The 16,694-nt window shown below is 43.3% G+C and overlaps 1 non-coding gene across 1 annotated transcript; it reads left to right on the top strand.

The window, feature by feature from the left end:
* Nucleotides 1-14,669: 14,669 nt before the first annotated feature.
* Nucleotides 14,670-14,773, top strand: LOC135276478 (U6 spliceosomal RNA). Its single transcript, XR_010344013.1, has one exon. It is a non-coding gene; the product is annotated as a U6 spliceosomal RNA (small nuclear RNA).
* Nucleotides 14,774-16,694: the final 1,921 nt, after the last annotated feature.

The raw sequence follows: 16,694 nt of genomic DNA on the forward strand, positions 1-16,694 counted from the left end.
TTGGTCTTGATCTCCTGAGCTCATGATCCGCCCGCCTCAGGCTCTGAAGATGTTGGGACTACAGGTGTGAGCCACCATGCCTGGCCAACCCCATGTTATTTAGTTGGATTCCCTAAGTGATGTTTTGCTAATAAAAGCTCCAAATTTGTGAGTGATTTACTCTAATAAATAAATTGATAAAATGGCACAATTTATTAATTTGATTAATTAATTAATCATTAGCAGTGGTATGATTTCAGTTCACTGCAACATCTAGCTCCTGGGCTCAAGTGATCCTCCACCTCAGCCTCCAGAGTAGCTGGGACTACAGGTGCATACCACCACACCCAGCAAATTTTTTGTAGTTTTTGTAGAGATGGGGTCTTACGGTGTTATCCAGGCTGGTCTTGAACTCCTGAGCTCGTGATCCACCCTCTTTGGCCTTCTAAAATGCAGGGATTATAGGCATGAGCCACCATGTCTGGTTGATTTGTTCTTATTTTAATTTAACTGAAAACAACTCAAGGTTACCGTCATGTCAGGCTACTGTCATTTGTATTCTAGTATCTCTCTTGAGTGTGGGAGAAAGGGATGGAGCTGTAGCTAGTTTGCTGAGAACTAGGCAAATCCCTGACCACACCCTAGGGAGTGTGCCAGGTATGTGAAAGATATGCGTCCTGTTTTCAGATGGCACAGTGCTTGGAAAGGCTGCTTGCCGGAGGTGTTGAGAGGATGCCACTGGGCTGGTTCTGCATAATGGAAGACCACATCATATGCTCTGGGAGAGTCACTCCCCAGAGCAGCTGCAGGAAGTCACAGCTCTGTGGCCTGGGATCCTTGCCAACACTGAATACTAGCAATAGACATTGAAGTTGAGGGGATATTACGCTTCAAGGCAGCTAGGTCTCTTTTTCACTAGTCAGATCATACCTGGGGATTGTCTTTCATGTCCTAGAGACTTTGATGAGTAACTTGACTTTTTCAATCCATGTATGTATATGGATATGTATGACTCCATTGTGTGACACGGGCCCTGTAGGGCATGAAACCCAACTTGTCCTTCCCTCTTTGAAGAGTGAAGGCTGGTGGCCAGAGAAGCATTACCTAACCTAAAATGAATGGGAACATTACAGTCTGACAAGCCTTGAGTATTCAGGTTCACGTCACGTAAAGAAACAACATCCTGAATGATGAAACAAATGCACAAACCAACCAACAATTTGTGATCTGTGATATCAAAACAGACACCCCTTTATCACCCAAGGTGGACTCCAAGGTTAAGGAAACAAAGTTACTTACAGGGTGAGGGTTCAGGGACTGGCAGGCGTGACCAATTTCTCAATGTGTATGGCTCTAAACTCCCTAATAATAGAAACTATCAGACCCATCCTGTGATTTACACCCCAGACCACTACAACTCTGATTGGACTGAGGACCAGCCTTACAAACATTCTTTTTTGATAGGCAATTGCAAACCTTAATCCAGTTTCAGCCAGTTTATAAAGGCTGTGCACAAACTGTCTTTGGGTCCTGTAGTTCACCTTTTGATGTAAAGTGCCAAATTCTACCTCATTTTAACACTAAAAACCCTGCCCCAAAGTGTACAAGAATGTATATCACATACGTGTTTACCCATTGCCCATGCACTCAGCTCCCCTCATAAATATGTATATCTTTTCCTCTAAACCTGCTGAATATGTATGACTCCATTGTGTGACACGGGCCCTGTGAGGCATGAAACCCAGCATGTCCTTCCCCTCTTTGAAGAGAGAGCATATTTAGCACATGCTGAAGACTATGTCTTCCAGGTTTGCAAACTAATATTGCCAGTAAAGCTCTCCCTTCTATTATTTAGCCATCACGATGGTCTTTTGGATGATAAATTCATAAAAGCACCATAATTATTCAATATACAACTTTGTTCCTGAGCAAACGCCCAACTTTATCCCTCAAATAACATGTTTGTCCCATGTGTAATTTATTCAACTAACGTAAACATAAGTATTAAAAATGAAAATGTTGAGTATTGGTGGATTCATAAAAAATTTTTATATTCTCACTTTGGGTGGGATTTTTTAAAAAACTGGTACATTTGCTCCCATTAGGAGCTAATGTTTATATGAGAAAAATATCTGGGCAAAAAAAAAAAGCATAGTAAAAAAAGAAGTACATTAGAACACTTTAGTGTAAACTATTTCGGCACATAGGTGAATTCATCAGAAGAAAATTAAGGATCAGGCATGGTAACTTGTGCCCATAATCCCAGCATTTTGGGAGGCTAAAGCAGGAAGATCACTTGAGCCCAGGTAGTTCAAGACCAGTTTGGGCAACAAAGTGAGACCCTGTCTCTACAAAAAACTAAATATATTTTTTAAAATTTAAAAATTTTGTCCGGGCATGATGACTCACACCTGTAATCCCAGCACTTTAGGAGGTCAAGGTGGGTGGGTCACTTGAGGTCAGGAATTTGAGACCAGCTTGGCCAACATTGTGAAGCCCTGTCTCTACTAAAAGTACAAAAATTAGTCGAGTGTGGTGGCAGCCATCTGCAATCCCAGCTAATCAGGAGGCTGAGGTAGGAGAAGTCCTTGAATCGGGAAGCACAGGTTGCAGTGAGCCAAGATTGCACCACTGTACTCCAGCCTGGATGACAGAGCCAGACTCCATCTGAAAAAAATAAAATAAAATAAATTTAAAAAATAGTCCGGGTGCAGTGGCTCATGCTTGTAATCCCAGCACTTTGGGAGGCTGAGGCAGGTGGATCACAAGGTCAGGAGATCGAGACAGTCCTGGCTAACACGGTCTACTAAAAATACAAAAAAAAAATAAACAACAACAACAAAAAAACAGCTGGGCGTGGTAGCACACGCCTGTAGTCCCAGCTACTCTGGAGGCTGAGGCAGGAGAATCACTTGAACCTGGGAGATGGAGGTTGCAGTGAGCCAAATTCGTGCCACTGTACTCCAGCCTGGTGACAGAGTGAGTCTCCATCTCAAAAAAAAAAAAAAAAAAGAAAAGAAAACTATTTTAAAAAGAAAATGAGAGTTACAGACCTGTAACCTTGGAAGGGTGAATAAGGGACATTCAGAGCAGTTTTTGTTTTTGTTTTTGTTTTTGTTTTTTCAGGGTATGCGATAGCAACTATTAAGAAAGAAGAAAAGGTGGATGTTCCAAGGAGAAACCATGTAAATACATCAAGAGTGTTCATGATGGGGGTGGTGAGTGGGAGTTAGCTATAGGAAAAGGGTTTTTCTTTTTCTTTTTTTTTTTTTTTTTGGTGACAGAGTCTTACTCCGTCACCCAGGCTAGAGTGTGCAGTGGCGCGATCTTGGCTCACTGCAACCTCCACCTCTTGGGTTCTAGTGATTCTTCTGCCTCAGCCTCCCGAGTACCTGGGATTACAGGCATGCAACACCATGTCCGGCTAATTTTTGTATTTTTTAGTAGAGACAGGGTTTCACCATGTTGGCCAGGCTGGTTTTGAACTCCTGACCTTAAGTGATCCACCTGCCTCAGCCTCTCAAAGTTTTGGGATTACAGGTGTGAGCCACCACAGCCAGCCAGGAAGAGATCTTCATGTTAGAAGAGCTGAGGAATTTAGGTCAGATGGAATGGGCAGCGGTGGGCAACTACTCGCTAAGATTTCCCAATCATAATCTGACATTTTAACATTTCTAGAGGTTTGTCCATGGGGAAAGGACAGGGAGATTTGGAGGATGAAAAAGTTGAGATCAAAGTTGAGATCGGGAAGAGAAGAAAGAATGTGCTGGAGGTTCCAGGAATGACCATAGATAGGATCTGTGAAAAGCTTTGAAAAAAATCACAAGGCCACTTATTACTAACAAAGATGCCTAAGTATTACGGTGTTACAGTGTGTCAAGGTGAGGACATACAGAGGGGCTCTCTGAATACTCATGAGTTATATTGGGTTAACATTGCATGTCACAAATGAAAAGGTGAGAGAATAAGGAAAAGAGAAGAGTTTGTACCCAGTTCTGTCTTACCTGAACACCTTTAGTGACAATGCTGAACTGCAAAGGAGAAAAAGTGATTTGAATATATGTGTGTGTGTGTGTGTGTGTGTGTGTGTGTGTGTGTATATATATTTGTTTGTTTTTTTTTTTTGAGACAGAGTCTTGCTCTGTCGCCAGGCACCAGGCTGGAGTGCAGTGACGCAATCTCGGCTCACTGCAACCTCTGCCTTCCGGATTCGAGCAATTCTCCTGCCCCAGCCTCCTGAATAGCTGGGACTACAGGCGCCTGCCACCATGCCCAGCTAATTTTTGTATTTTTAGTAGAGACAGGGTTTCACCATGTTGGCCAGGATGGTCTCGATCTCTTGACCTTGTGATCTGCCCACCTCGGCCTCCCAAAGTGTTGGGATTACAGGTGTGAGCCACCACGCCTGGTCTCAATGTATTTTTTTGAGACAGAGTCTGACTCTCTTGCCCAGGCTGGAGTGCAGTGGAGTGATCTCAGCTCACTGCAGCCTCCATCTCCACAACTCAAGCTATCCTCCTGCCTCAGCCTCCTGAGTAGGAATGGGATTACAGGCGCACACACGCCTGGTTAATTTTTTTTTTTTTTTGTACTTTTAGTAGAGATGGGGGTCTCACCATGTTGGTTAGGCTGGTCTTGAACTCCTGGCTTGAAGCGATCCACCTACCTCAGCCTCCCAAAGTGTTGAGATTGCAGGCATGAGCCACCATACCCAGCCTGAAAACTTTTTTTTGAATGAGGGAAATAATAAATTCAATTTTCATTTCTTATATAGAAATCAGAAGTATATGCAATAGGAATTAACTTGACTATGTTATATAAAGTTTGAAAGAAAGGTGAGTGATAGATGAACATTGGTGATGTAACTCTGGAAACTGTCTGTCATGACATGATTTATCCCCATCATATGTGCTGAAAACTACTTAGATGAAGTTAACAACCTCATATTACAAAATAAGCAGGTATGTTTTGTGTTTATTTATAAGAACCTAATAGTCATTTGGAGACTTAGTTAATACTTGGGGATGAGCTATAGATAGCCCTGTGTTTTAGGGTTTTCCAAACAAACAGAACCAATGGGATACATATAGACATATGAAAACACTTCTTATAGGAATTGGCTCAGGAGATTATAAAGGCCAAGAAGTCCCAAAATGTGCCCTCCGCAAGCCGAAGAACAAGGAAAGCCAGTGTAAGTCTTGCGTCTGAGGCTGAAGGGCTGAGAACCAGAGTGGCTGCTGGTATTGAAGGCTGGAGAACCTGGAACTCTGAAATCAAGGGCAGGAGCAGATGATGGATGTCCCAGCTCCAGAAGAAAGAGCAAATTTGCCTTCCTTCCCCTTCTTTTTATGATTCCTATGCTCAGTTAATTGAATGATGCCCACTCACATTAGTGAGAATGGGTTTTCGTTACCCAGTTTATTGATTCAAATGCTAATCTCTTCCAGAAATACTTTCACAGACTCACCCAGAAATAATATTTTACCAGCTATCTGGGCATCCCTTAACCCAGGATGGGTTTAGGGACAAGTGAACACATAAAGTTAACCACCATACCCTGTAAATATGGCATGAGAAGGGATCAAGTCATATTTTATATCAAGATTATTTTCCAATGCACAGATGCCTTAGAATATGCTTATTATAAAATAATGAAAAACATTTTCTAGCACAAGTTCCAAACTGTGTATCATGGAACACTAGCTCAGCAGTATGTTGCTAGGTATTGCATGCATACCCTAAAAGAGTTCTGCAATCAAGTAACTTTGAGAAATAAGAGGTTAAATTTAAAATTAAACAAATATCTTCACTTTAAAATGGGTACAATTCTTCCAGATGATAATCTGCATTTTGAATTTTAAAGAGGGTAGTTAGCTTCAGTATGTGGCATCACTCCCTCTTCCCATTTTTTTTCTTTTTTTTAGTTTGAGACATAGTCTCACTCTGTTACCCAGGCTGGAGTGCAGTGGCAGTATCGCAGCTCACTGCAACCTCTGCCTCCTGGGTTCAAGCAATTCTCCTGCCTTGGCCTCAGGAGTAGCTGGGATTACAGGTGTGCACCACCATACCTGGCTAATTGTTTTTGTATTTTTAGTAGAAACCGGGTTTCACCATGTTGGCCAGGCTGGTCTTGAACTCCTGACCTCAAGCGATCCACCTGCCTCGGCCTCCCAAAGTTCTGGGATTACAGGCAAACACCACCATACCTGGCTAATTTTTGTATTTTAGAAGAGATGGGGTTTATCATCTTGGCTGATCTTGAACTCTTGGCCTCAAGTGATTCACCCACCTGGGTCTCCCAAAGTGCTGGGATTATAGGCATGAGCCACCATGCCCGGCCTCTCTCCCCATTTTTTGTTTTTGTTTGCTGCATCAACTCCAAGTGTTACACAAAGCATGCTTTAGGGAACTTGGTTTGGAAGTGTTCCAATCAAACACTTGGCTTATTTCAGACCCTGGTAGAAGTGAAAATTTATAGTGTACATTTTTGTCAAAATAGATGAGTTCTTTTCACTGAAAGTTGTTTTCACACATGACCTTGAAAATAAATTAATAAAAAGAAAAAAAGTAGAAATATTAGGCTGACATTTTAAAGTAGGGCATAAGATGCCATAAAAAGCCTTTGAAAGTTTAAAACAGGAGTTAAAGTGTGTGTTATATGAAAGATACCAGATTAGAGTCTTTGAATATTTATTATATAAATGTGCAAGTATATGACCAGCTTCCTCCCAGTTTGGGGGAGAAATGGGATGGCATTCAATTCACATTTGAGACTGCTTCTCTTTAAATTTTCATAAGTCGAAGAAGGATCACTAAGTTTACAAAGACAAGTTTCAGAATAGGACTTTTGTTCACTGTATTGCCTTTAATTATCTGGTAGGAGGGCCCTCAGGAAGTGGCCAGGACCCTATGAAGATCGGTGAAGAGTTCCAGGGAGGAGAATTAAAAGAGACAGCTATGGGATTAATTTTGAGAGATGCCTTTGCTGAAATGTCTCATAAAGTATACATGTAGAGCAAGGGCACAAGGAGATAGAGAACTCTCTAGGCCAAACAATAAATCAGAATTTCCACAGTTTTTCTCTGTTAGTCCTTAAATGAAAAATTTGTGTACTGCTAATGGTGTCAAGTGGCCCTGCCAGCCCTCATTATTTTACTAAAAAGCAAAACAAGGAAAAGGTTTAGGGAACCAAATCTGAAAGGAATATCATCATTTCTATTTCCCAACAATCAGTGAAAACAGGTTCTGTTATCTAAATCTTGCAGAACCAAGGGTCCTAATGCCCACTTTATTCTGGTGAGTTTGTCAGTCTGGTAGAGGATACTAACAGGCCAGTTTCTTTTCTCAGAGAAACAGTAAAATGACACAGATATAAAGAGAAAAACAATGGTGAAAACACAAATCTTGGTGTATTAGGCCATTCTTGTGTCGCCAAAAAGAAATTCTGAGACTTGGTAATTTATAAAGCAAAGAGACTGGGCACGATGGCTCACGCCTGTAATCCCAGCACTTTGGGAGTCTGAGGTGGGCAGATCACCTGAGATCAGGGGTTTGAGACCAGCCTGACCAACATGACAAAACCCCTGTCTCTATTGAAAATACAAAAATTAGCTGGGGGTGGTGGCGCGTGCCTGTAATCCCAGCTACTCAGGAGGCTGGGGCAGAATTGCTTGAGCCTGGAAGGCAATAGTTGCAGTGAGCAGAGGTAGCACCATGGCACTCCAGCCTGGGCCACAGGATGAGACTCCATCTCGAGAGAGAGAGAGAGAGACAGAGAGAGAATTGATCAGTGTATGATTCTGCAGGTTTTGCAGCAGCCTGGTGCTGGCATCTGCTTGGCTTCTGGGGAGGCCTCAGGAAGCTTACAGTCAGGGTGGAAGGTGAAGGGGGAGCAGGGATGTCACATGACCAGAGCAAGAAGAAGAGAGAGCATAGTGCCAATAGTTTTAGACCACCAGCTCACCTGAGAAGTCACTCATCACAAGGACAGCACCAAGCAGAAGGTGCTAAACCATTCATGATAAATCCACTCCCATGATCCAATCACCTCCTACCAGGTCCTGCCTCCAGTACTGGGGATTACAATTCAAAATGAGATTTGGATGGGGATAAATATGCAAACTACATCATTCTGCCCCTGGTCCCTCTGAAATATCATGTCCTTCTCTCATTTCAAAATACAATTGTGCCTTCCCAACAGTCCCCAAAAGTCTTGACTTGTTCCAGCATTAACTCAAAAGTCCAAAGTCCAAGTCCAAAGTCTCATCTGAGACTCATCACTTTCCACCTATGAGCCTGTAAAATCAAAACAAGTTATTTACTTCCACGATATAATGGGAGTACAAGCATTGGGTAAAATTTCCATTCCAAAAAGGAGAAATCAGTCAAAAGAAAGGGGCTATAGTCTTCATGCAATTTCAAAACCCAGTAGGGCAGTCATTAAACTGTAAAGCTCCAAAATACTTTCCTTTGACTCCATGTCCCATATTCAGGGCACATTGGAGCAAGGGGTGGCTCCCAAGGCTATGGGCAGCTCTGTCTCTGTGGCTTTGCAGGGTACAGCCCTCGTGGCTGCTGTCACAGGTTGTTGAGTGCTGTGACTTTTCTAGGCACAAGGTGTAAGCTGCCGTTAGATCTACCATTCTCAGGCCTAGAAGGCAGTGACCCCATTCTCACAGCTCCACTAGGCCATGCCCCAGTAAGGCCTCTCCAGAAGCCAAGCAGATGCCAGCACCAGGCTTCCTGCAAAGCTTGCAGAACCATAAGCTGATTAAATCTCTCCCCAACCTGCTTTTTTTTTTTTTTTTTTTGAGATGGAGTCTCATCCTGTGGCCCAGGCTGGAGTGCAGTGGTACTATCTCTGCTCACTGCAACTTCCACCTCCCAGGCTCAAGTGGAGACCCCACACTTTCCCTTGGCACTGCCCTAAGAGGTTCTCTTTGGAGGCTCTGAACCCAGGCTTTCTTGTACAGCCTCTGAAATCTAGGCTGAGGCTGCCAAGCATTCTTCAATCTTATATTCTGTGCACCTACATACATAACACCGCATGGAAGCCTCCAAGGTTTATGGCTTGCATTCTCCAAAGTGGCAGCCCAAGCTATACCTGGGTCTCTTTGAACCATGGCTGGAGCTGGAGTGGCTGGGATATGGGGAGCAGTGTTCCAAGGCTGTGCAAGGTAGTGGGGCCTTGGGCCTATCCCACAAAACCATTCTTTCTTCCTAGGCCTCTGGGCTTCTGATGGAAGGGGCTGCTGTGAAGGTCTCTTAAATACCTTCAAGGTCTTTTCCTCGTTTTCTTGGATATTATCATCTGGATTCTTTTTAGTTATGCAAATATCTCTAGCAAGTGGTTTGCTCTGTAGCCTGCTTGGATTCTTCCCATGAAAATGGGCTTATCTTTTCGACCACATGGGCAGGCTGCAAATTTTCCAAACTTTTACACTGTCCTTCTCTTTTAAATATGAGTTCCAGCTTTAAGTCATTTCTTTGCTCCTACATCTGAGTTGGGCTGCTAGAAACAGCCAGATCACTTCCTGAATGCTTTGCTGCTTAGAAATTTCTTCTGCCAGATATCCTAGATCACCACTCACAAGTTCAAACCTCCACAGATTCCTGGGGCATGAAGAGATTGCAGCCAAGTTCTTTACTAAGGCATAGCACACGAAATCTTTGCTCCATTTCCCAATAAGTTCCTCATTTCCATCTGAGACCTTAGCAGGCCTAGACTTCACTATTCATATTTTTGTCAGCATTTTGGTAACAACCATTTAACCAGTCTCTAAGAAATTCCAAACTTTCCCTTATCTTCCTGTCTTCTCAGCTCTCCATATTCTTCAAGCCTCTGCCCATTACCCAATTCCAAAGTGACTTCCATGTTTTCAGGTATCTTTGCAGCAATGCCCCACTTCTCAGTTTTCTATTAGGTCTTTCTTGCATTGCTTTAAAGAAATATGCGAGATGGGTAATTTATAAAGGAAAGAGGTTTATTTCCCTCATAGTTCTTCAGGCTTTACTTGAAGCACAGTGCTGGCATCTGCTTGCGGGGAGCTTTCAATCATGGTGGAATGCAAAGGGAGAGCAGGAACATCACACAGTGAAAGCATGTGATGAGCAAAAGAGAGAGAGCGGTTGGTGGGGGGATGCCACACACTTTTAATTGACCAGATATCATGTGAACTCAGAGGGAGAGCTCACTTACTGCAAGGGAATGGCCCAAGCCATTCATGAGGGATCCACCCCCATGATTCAAACACCTCCAAGCCCCACGTCCAACACTTGGGATTACATCTCAACGTGAGATTTGGACAGGGACAAATATCCAAACTATACCACTTGGTTTTCAGGTCACTCTAGAGCACTAGCATCTACCCTGGCTTAAATCCTGAAAAATATCAAATTTATCCTAGTTTTTGACCAACATAACAAAACAGGTCAAAGATTTGCTTAGTCTATTGTGCCATTTCTGCCTTAACTACTTGGGAGCGACTGGGAATTTTCTATTTTTAAAATCAGGTTGTATCAAGATTGTTTGGTGCTTTTTGACCAAAATCTCTAAACAACTCCAAAAGCCATATACAGGCAATGGCTAGAAAAAGGCAGACACAGATATTAGAAACTGAGCCTAAGTAACTCAAGTCTGTAATGCTGTCTTACTAGTCTCAGTAATTCAACACCTAGGAAACATCCACAGAAGACATTTTATCAATCAAAACAAAGAAGCTCAGGCAAGCAGAGTGTCACTCATAGATACACTAGTTTTTGAAATTAGTCTCCAGTGATAATCATTCAGTGCAAGATAGTCTCCATGAACTGACGCACAGCACAACTTGAAGCTTTACTGGTCCCTTGGGAGTGAGAAGCAGTTCTGTAATGTGTCTGTGATTAAGTAGCGGTTTCATCCTGATTTTTCAACCTCAGAGCTCTCTACCCTTTCACATGCTTGCAGAGAAGATGTTGCACAACTGGCCCAGAGGATTTTTTCCTCTCATTTCTGTAGTCTTAGATAAGGAAGGAAGGATGTGACTTAACATGATTCTCCTTCAATCTGAACACGCCGGTGCACCTTCTTTTCCATCCTACTCCATATATTCTCTGCGACTATTTGTTGTTGTTTGATTTTTGAGACAGGGTCTCACTCCGTTGCCCAGGCTGAAGTGTGGTGGCATAATCATAGCTCACTGCAGCCTCAACCTCCAGGTCTCAAGCAGTACTCTCGCCTGAGTCTCCTGAGTAGCTGGGACTACAGGTGGGTACCCCCATGCCCATCTAGTTTCTTAAATTTTTCATAGAAACAAGATCTCACTATGTTCCTCAGGCTGATCTCAAACTCTTGGGCTCAAGCCTCCCAAAGTGCAGGGATTATAGGAGTGAGCCACTGTGTCTGGCCTCAGTGACTGTCTGAAGTCTCTCTTTAACAACTCTCTTACAGTTCCTGTTCATTGAGAAAAAAACATCTTGAATTACAGTGTTTACAACTGAAAGGGATGAAGTAGTCACTTAGGCCAAGGCTTTAATTTGATGAGGACTTACTGCAAAGCCGGATAAATGAAGTCGCTTGCATACGGTCATATGAATATTTATTGGCGAAGCTTGGCCTTTGTCCCGACTTCCCGATCTCATCTTGTGGTGCTTCCAGGATCTGGCCACCTTGCTAGACCTGGGTCATAAAAAGAATGGGGCACTGAGACCAGCTGTACTATATGAAGTGGTGACATTTTCCTCATCTAAAGTTGGGTTATCTTTCTAGAATCTTAGAGTTGGAATCCAACTCAGAAATCACCTGTTTGATCCTCCCATGAAGGCAGGTGTTTCTTTTACAATATTCTTGAGACAATCATCTGGCTTCTGCCTCCTTATTTTCTATTATTGGGAGGCAGCTTCAGGAAATATAACATTTCACTAGAGTTTTTGTGTTGTTACATTTAGCTAAAATTTACCTTCTCTTCACTTCTATCCTTATATCCCAACACTGCCCCATGGAATATCACCAAATGCAAAGACAGACTATGCTTTCCACCACAGGACACTCCTTTAGAAGTGTTAAAATAGTTATCCAGTATTTCCCCAAGATTTTCTTTTTTTTTTTCTCAGAGCTAAATATCTGATTTTTCTAAACTGTGCCTTATGGGATGCAGTTTCTGGATCCCTTATAATGCTGAACTTTGTGTGTATTCCTTTCGACAAATGACTGTATCCTATTTATCCACTAATTCAACAGATATTTAATAAGCACCTACTAAGTTGAGGGAGATTTAAAAAATACAAGCGTGTGAATAAGAAAATATACAATGTGGTATATAACAGTACAGGCTGTGGAGAAAAATTAAGCAGAGGAAGGGGAGATGGAGAATTTGTGTATAGTTAGAGGCTTGGAGGCTTGCTATTCTATTAATACTCACAGTGATCGGGAAAGGCCTCACTGACATAGTCAGCTTTGAGCAAACATGTAAAGGAAGTGAGGGAGGAAGACTTGCAACTGTTTGAGGAGGAGGATTTGGGCATAGAGAATAGCTCCTGAGGCAGAAATAACTCTGATGTGTTTGAAGAACAGCAAGATGGCCCTTGAGGCTCCAGTCGAGGGGATGAGTGGGAGAGTGGGAGGAGGTGAGGTCAGGGAAGTTGTTATGGGCTGAATGGTGTCTCTGAAATTCATATGTTGAAGCTCTAAGCCCCAGAACCTCAGCACATGAGATAATGTCTTTAAAGACCTAAAATGAGGTCATTAAGGTGGGCCGTAATCCAATATGACTGGTTTCCTTACTAGAAGAGGAAATTAGGACACAGATGGGCACAGAGGGAAGACCAGGTGACGACACAGGGAGAAGAGAGCCATCTACAAGCCAAGGAGAGAAGCCCCAAAAGGAACCAACCCTGCTGACACCTTAGGCCTCTAGCCTCCAGAATTGTGAGAAATAAATTTCTGCTGTTTAAATCACCCAGTCTATGGTACTTTATTATGGCTGCCCTAGAAAGCTAACACAGAGTGGGAAAGGGCCAGACAGTCTAAGACCTTGAAAACCATTTTAAATTCTTTGAGCAGAAGGGGAGCCAGTGAGGGTTTCTGAGCAGATGAACGCGATGATTCGGCTCATATTTTAAAAGTATCACTCTAGCTTCTGTACTGAAAGCAGTCTATGGGGAGGCAAGGGCAGAAGGAAGAAGAGCAGGAGGAGGCTATTGCAGAATTGTACACGAGGGTGGGAGGTGGGGAGGAGAGGGACGTTTGGGAATATATATTCCCAAGTTAGAGCCAAGAGGATTTTCTGATGAATTGAAATTGTGATGTGAGAGAAGGAAAAGAGTCAAAGATGACACGAGCTTTTGGCCACAGCAACTGGGAGAATGGAGTTAACATTCATCGAGATGAGAAGGACTGTAGGAGCAGTGGGCTTTTTTTTTTTTTTCTTCTTCAACTTTTCTTGTAAGTTAAGGGATACACGTGCAAGACTGCAGGTTTGTTACACAGGTAAACACGTGCCATGGTGTTTTGTTGCACAGATCATCCCATCACATGGGTATTAAGCCCTGCGTCCGTTAGCTACTCTTCCTGATGGAGCAGTGTGTTTTAGAGGGGAGTGTTTTGAGTTTGAAATGCCAGCTAGGCTGTTGGATGTATGAATTTAGAATTCAGAGGAGTGGTCAGGGTAAAGATACAGATGGTACTGAGTGAGATCACTTAGGGTGAAATGAGGACAAAAATAGGATCTGGAGGTTGGGCACAGTGGTTCATGCCTGTAATCCCAGGACTTTGGGAAGCCAAGGTGGGTGGATCACTTGATGCCAGGAGTTCAAGACCAGCCTGGCCAACATGGCAAAACCCTGTCCCTCCCCAAAATACAAAAATTAGCCAGGCATGGTGGCAGGTGCTGTAATCCCAGCTACTCTGGAGGCTGAGGCATGAGAATCACTTGAACCTGGGAGGCGGAGGTTGCCGTGAGCTGAGATGGTGCTACTGCCCTCCAGTCTGAGCCACAGAGTGAGACCCAGTCCCTGGCGAAACCCCCGAAGAAAGAAAGGATTTGGGATTAAGCCTTAGTGTACTTGGAAATGTTGAGCTTGTTAAGATGAGCAGGAACCAGTGAAGCAAGCAGAGGCAGGCAGCAAGTCAAGTAAGAGTAGGAAGAGAAGGAGGGTAGTTTCCAAGAAGCCAAACCAAGAATGTGTTTCATGAGGACAGAATGATTACTGGTTAAATGCTGCAGATACTGTGAGTCAAATAAGATAAGGACTGCATTGTATTTAGTGATAGAGAGGTCACTGGTGACACTGATAAGAGCCAGTTCAGAATGTTGGGGACAGAAGTAAGATTTGAGTGAGTTCAACAGAGAGTAAGAGAAAGAAATTTGAGTCAGCAATTATTCAAACTTTCTTTTGGAGGACTTTTGCTGTGAAAGGAGCAAAAAGCTGAAGGTAGCTCAAGGGAAATACTAAGAGAGGGTAATTTTATTATTATTGTTTGAGACAGGCGCTCACTCTGTCGCCCATGCTGGAGTGCAGTGGTACAATCACAGCTCACTGCAGCTTCAGCCTCCTCAACTCAAGCGATCCTTCCACTGTAGCCTTCTGAGTAGCTGCAATTACAGGCACATGCACCACACTCAGCTAATTTTTTTATGAGCTTGGCCCATGAGTTTGATACCAGTCTGGGCAACATGGTGAAAACCCATCTGTTCAAAAAAGTACAAAAACTAGTGCTTGCTTCAGCACCCATACTAAAATTGGAATGATACAGAGAAGTCCAGCACGGCCCCTGTGCAAGGATGACACACACATTCATAAAACATTTCATGTGTTTGTAGAAGTACATAGGAAAAAACTACAAAAATTAGCCACATATGATGGCATGTACCTGTGCTCCCAGCTACTTGGGAGACTGAGGTGGGAGAATCACCTAAGCCCAGGAGGTCGAGGCTGCAGAGAGTTGTGATTGCACCACTGTACTCCAGCTTGGGAGTAGAGTATCACCTATGTTGGTCTTGAACTCCTGGGTTCAAGCAATCCTCCTGCCTCGACCACCCAAAGTGCTTAGATTACAGGTATGAGCTGCCATACCTGGCAAAGAGACTTATTATTTAAATTGAATATGTTACAAAATATTTGTACGCAGAGGAGAATGATTCTGTCACAAAGGAAAATGAACAAATTGGGAGAGGGAACAATTGTTGGAACAATGTCCTAGAGTATAAGAGAGAATGGCACACAGAATACAAGCGCAGGAGTTGGTCCTAGATGCGACTGACATCTCTAGCTACGTTGCCTTGTACACAGCCACATGTAGCTGTTTAAATGTAAATTAATTAAAAATGAAGATAATTAAAAATTTTTCCAGCTGTGGTAGGTGGCTCATGCTTGTAATCCTAGCATTTTGGGAGACCGAGGTGGGTGGATCACCTGAGGTCGGGAGTTCAAGACCAGCCAACATGGCCAAAACCCAACTCCATTAAAAATACAAAAATTAGCTGGGTGTGGTGGCATGCGCCTGTAATCCCACCTACTTGGGAGGCTGAGGTAGGAGAATTGCTTGAACCTGGTAGGTGGATGTTGCAGTGAGCCAAGATCACGCCACTGCACTCTAGCCTGAGAGACAGAGTGAGACTCCATCTAGAAAAAAAAGAAAAATTAGTTGTGCTAGCCATATTTCAAGTGTTCAATAGCCACATAGGACTAGTGACTACAGAACTACAAAGCTTCAGCAAAGAATATTTTGGTCATTACAGAAAGATCTGCTGTGCAGGCCTGAGCCGCAGAAGGAGGGAAGGCAGACATATGTATGAGAACCTATGCAGAGAGGTGAGTATTTGTGGTGGGAGGAGCTTGTGGAAGATCATTCCTGATTTCTTTTGTTTCTCACTTAAGGTGAGTGAGGATGGAGAAGGACCTGGAGCTTTGAGGAAAAGATGGAGACTATATCTCTAGGAGATAGAGAGTGAGGGGACAAGGGGAAATGGCAGGGTACAAGACAACTTTTAAGATCCACTTTAGGCCGGCATAGTGGCTCACACCTGTCATTCCTTTTTAAAAAATCTGAAACAGGGCCTTGTGCTATCACCCAGACTGGACTGTGGTGGCGCAATCTCAGCTCACTGCAGCCTCAACTTCCTTGACACAAGCGATCCTCCCACCTCTGCCTCCCAAGTAACTGGGACCACAGGCACATGCTACTACACCCAGCTAATTTTTGTATATTTTGTAGAGACAGGGTTTCACCATGTTGCCTAGACTGGTCTCATTAAGCAATCTGCCTGCCTCGGTCCCCGCAAAATGCTGGACATAAGCCACTGTACCTGGCCACACCTATAATCCCAACACTTTGGGAGACTGAGGTGGAAGAATCACTTGAGACCAGGAGTTCAAGATCATCCTGGACAACATAGTGAGACCCCATCTCAACAAAAAAGAATTTTAAACGTTAGTCAGGTGTGTGGTTGTATTAGTCTGTTTTCATGCTGCTGATAAAAGATATACCCGAGAATGGACAATTTACAAAAGAAAGAGGTTTAATCAATTTATGGTTGCACATGGCTGGGGAGGCCTCACAATCCTGATGGAAAGCAAGGAGGAGCAAGTCACACCGTATGTGGATGGCAGCAGGCAAATATAGAGCTTGTGCAGACAAACTCCTGGGATTTTTTTAAGCCATCAGATCTCATGAGCTTATTCATTATCATGAGAATAGCACAGGAAAGATCCGCCCCCATAATGCAATCATTTCCCAT

This window comes from Aotus nancymaae, unplaced genomic scaffold (genome assembly GCF_030222135.1).
Source record: "Aotus nancymaae isolate 86718 unplaced genomic scaffold, 86718_ANA_hifiasm-v0.15.2.pri h1tg000022l_1, whole genome shotgun sequence".
In the NCBI taxonomy this organism is placed as follows: Eukaryota; Metazoa; Chordata; class Mammalia; order Primates; family Aotidae; genus Aotus; species Aotus nancymaae.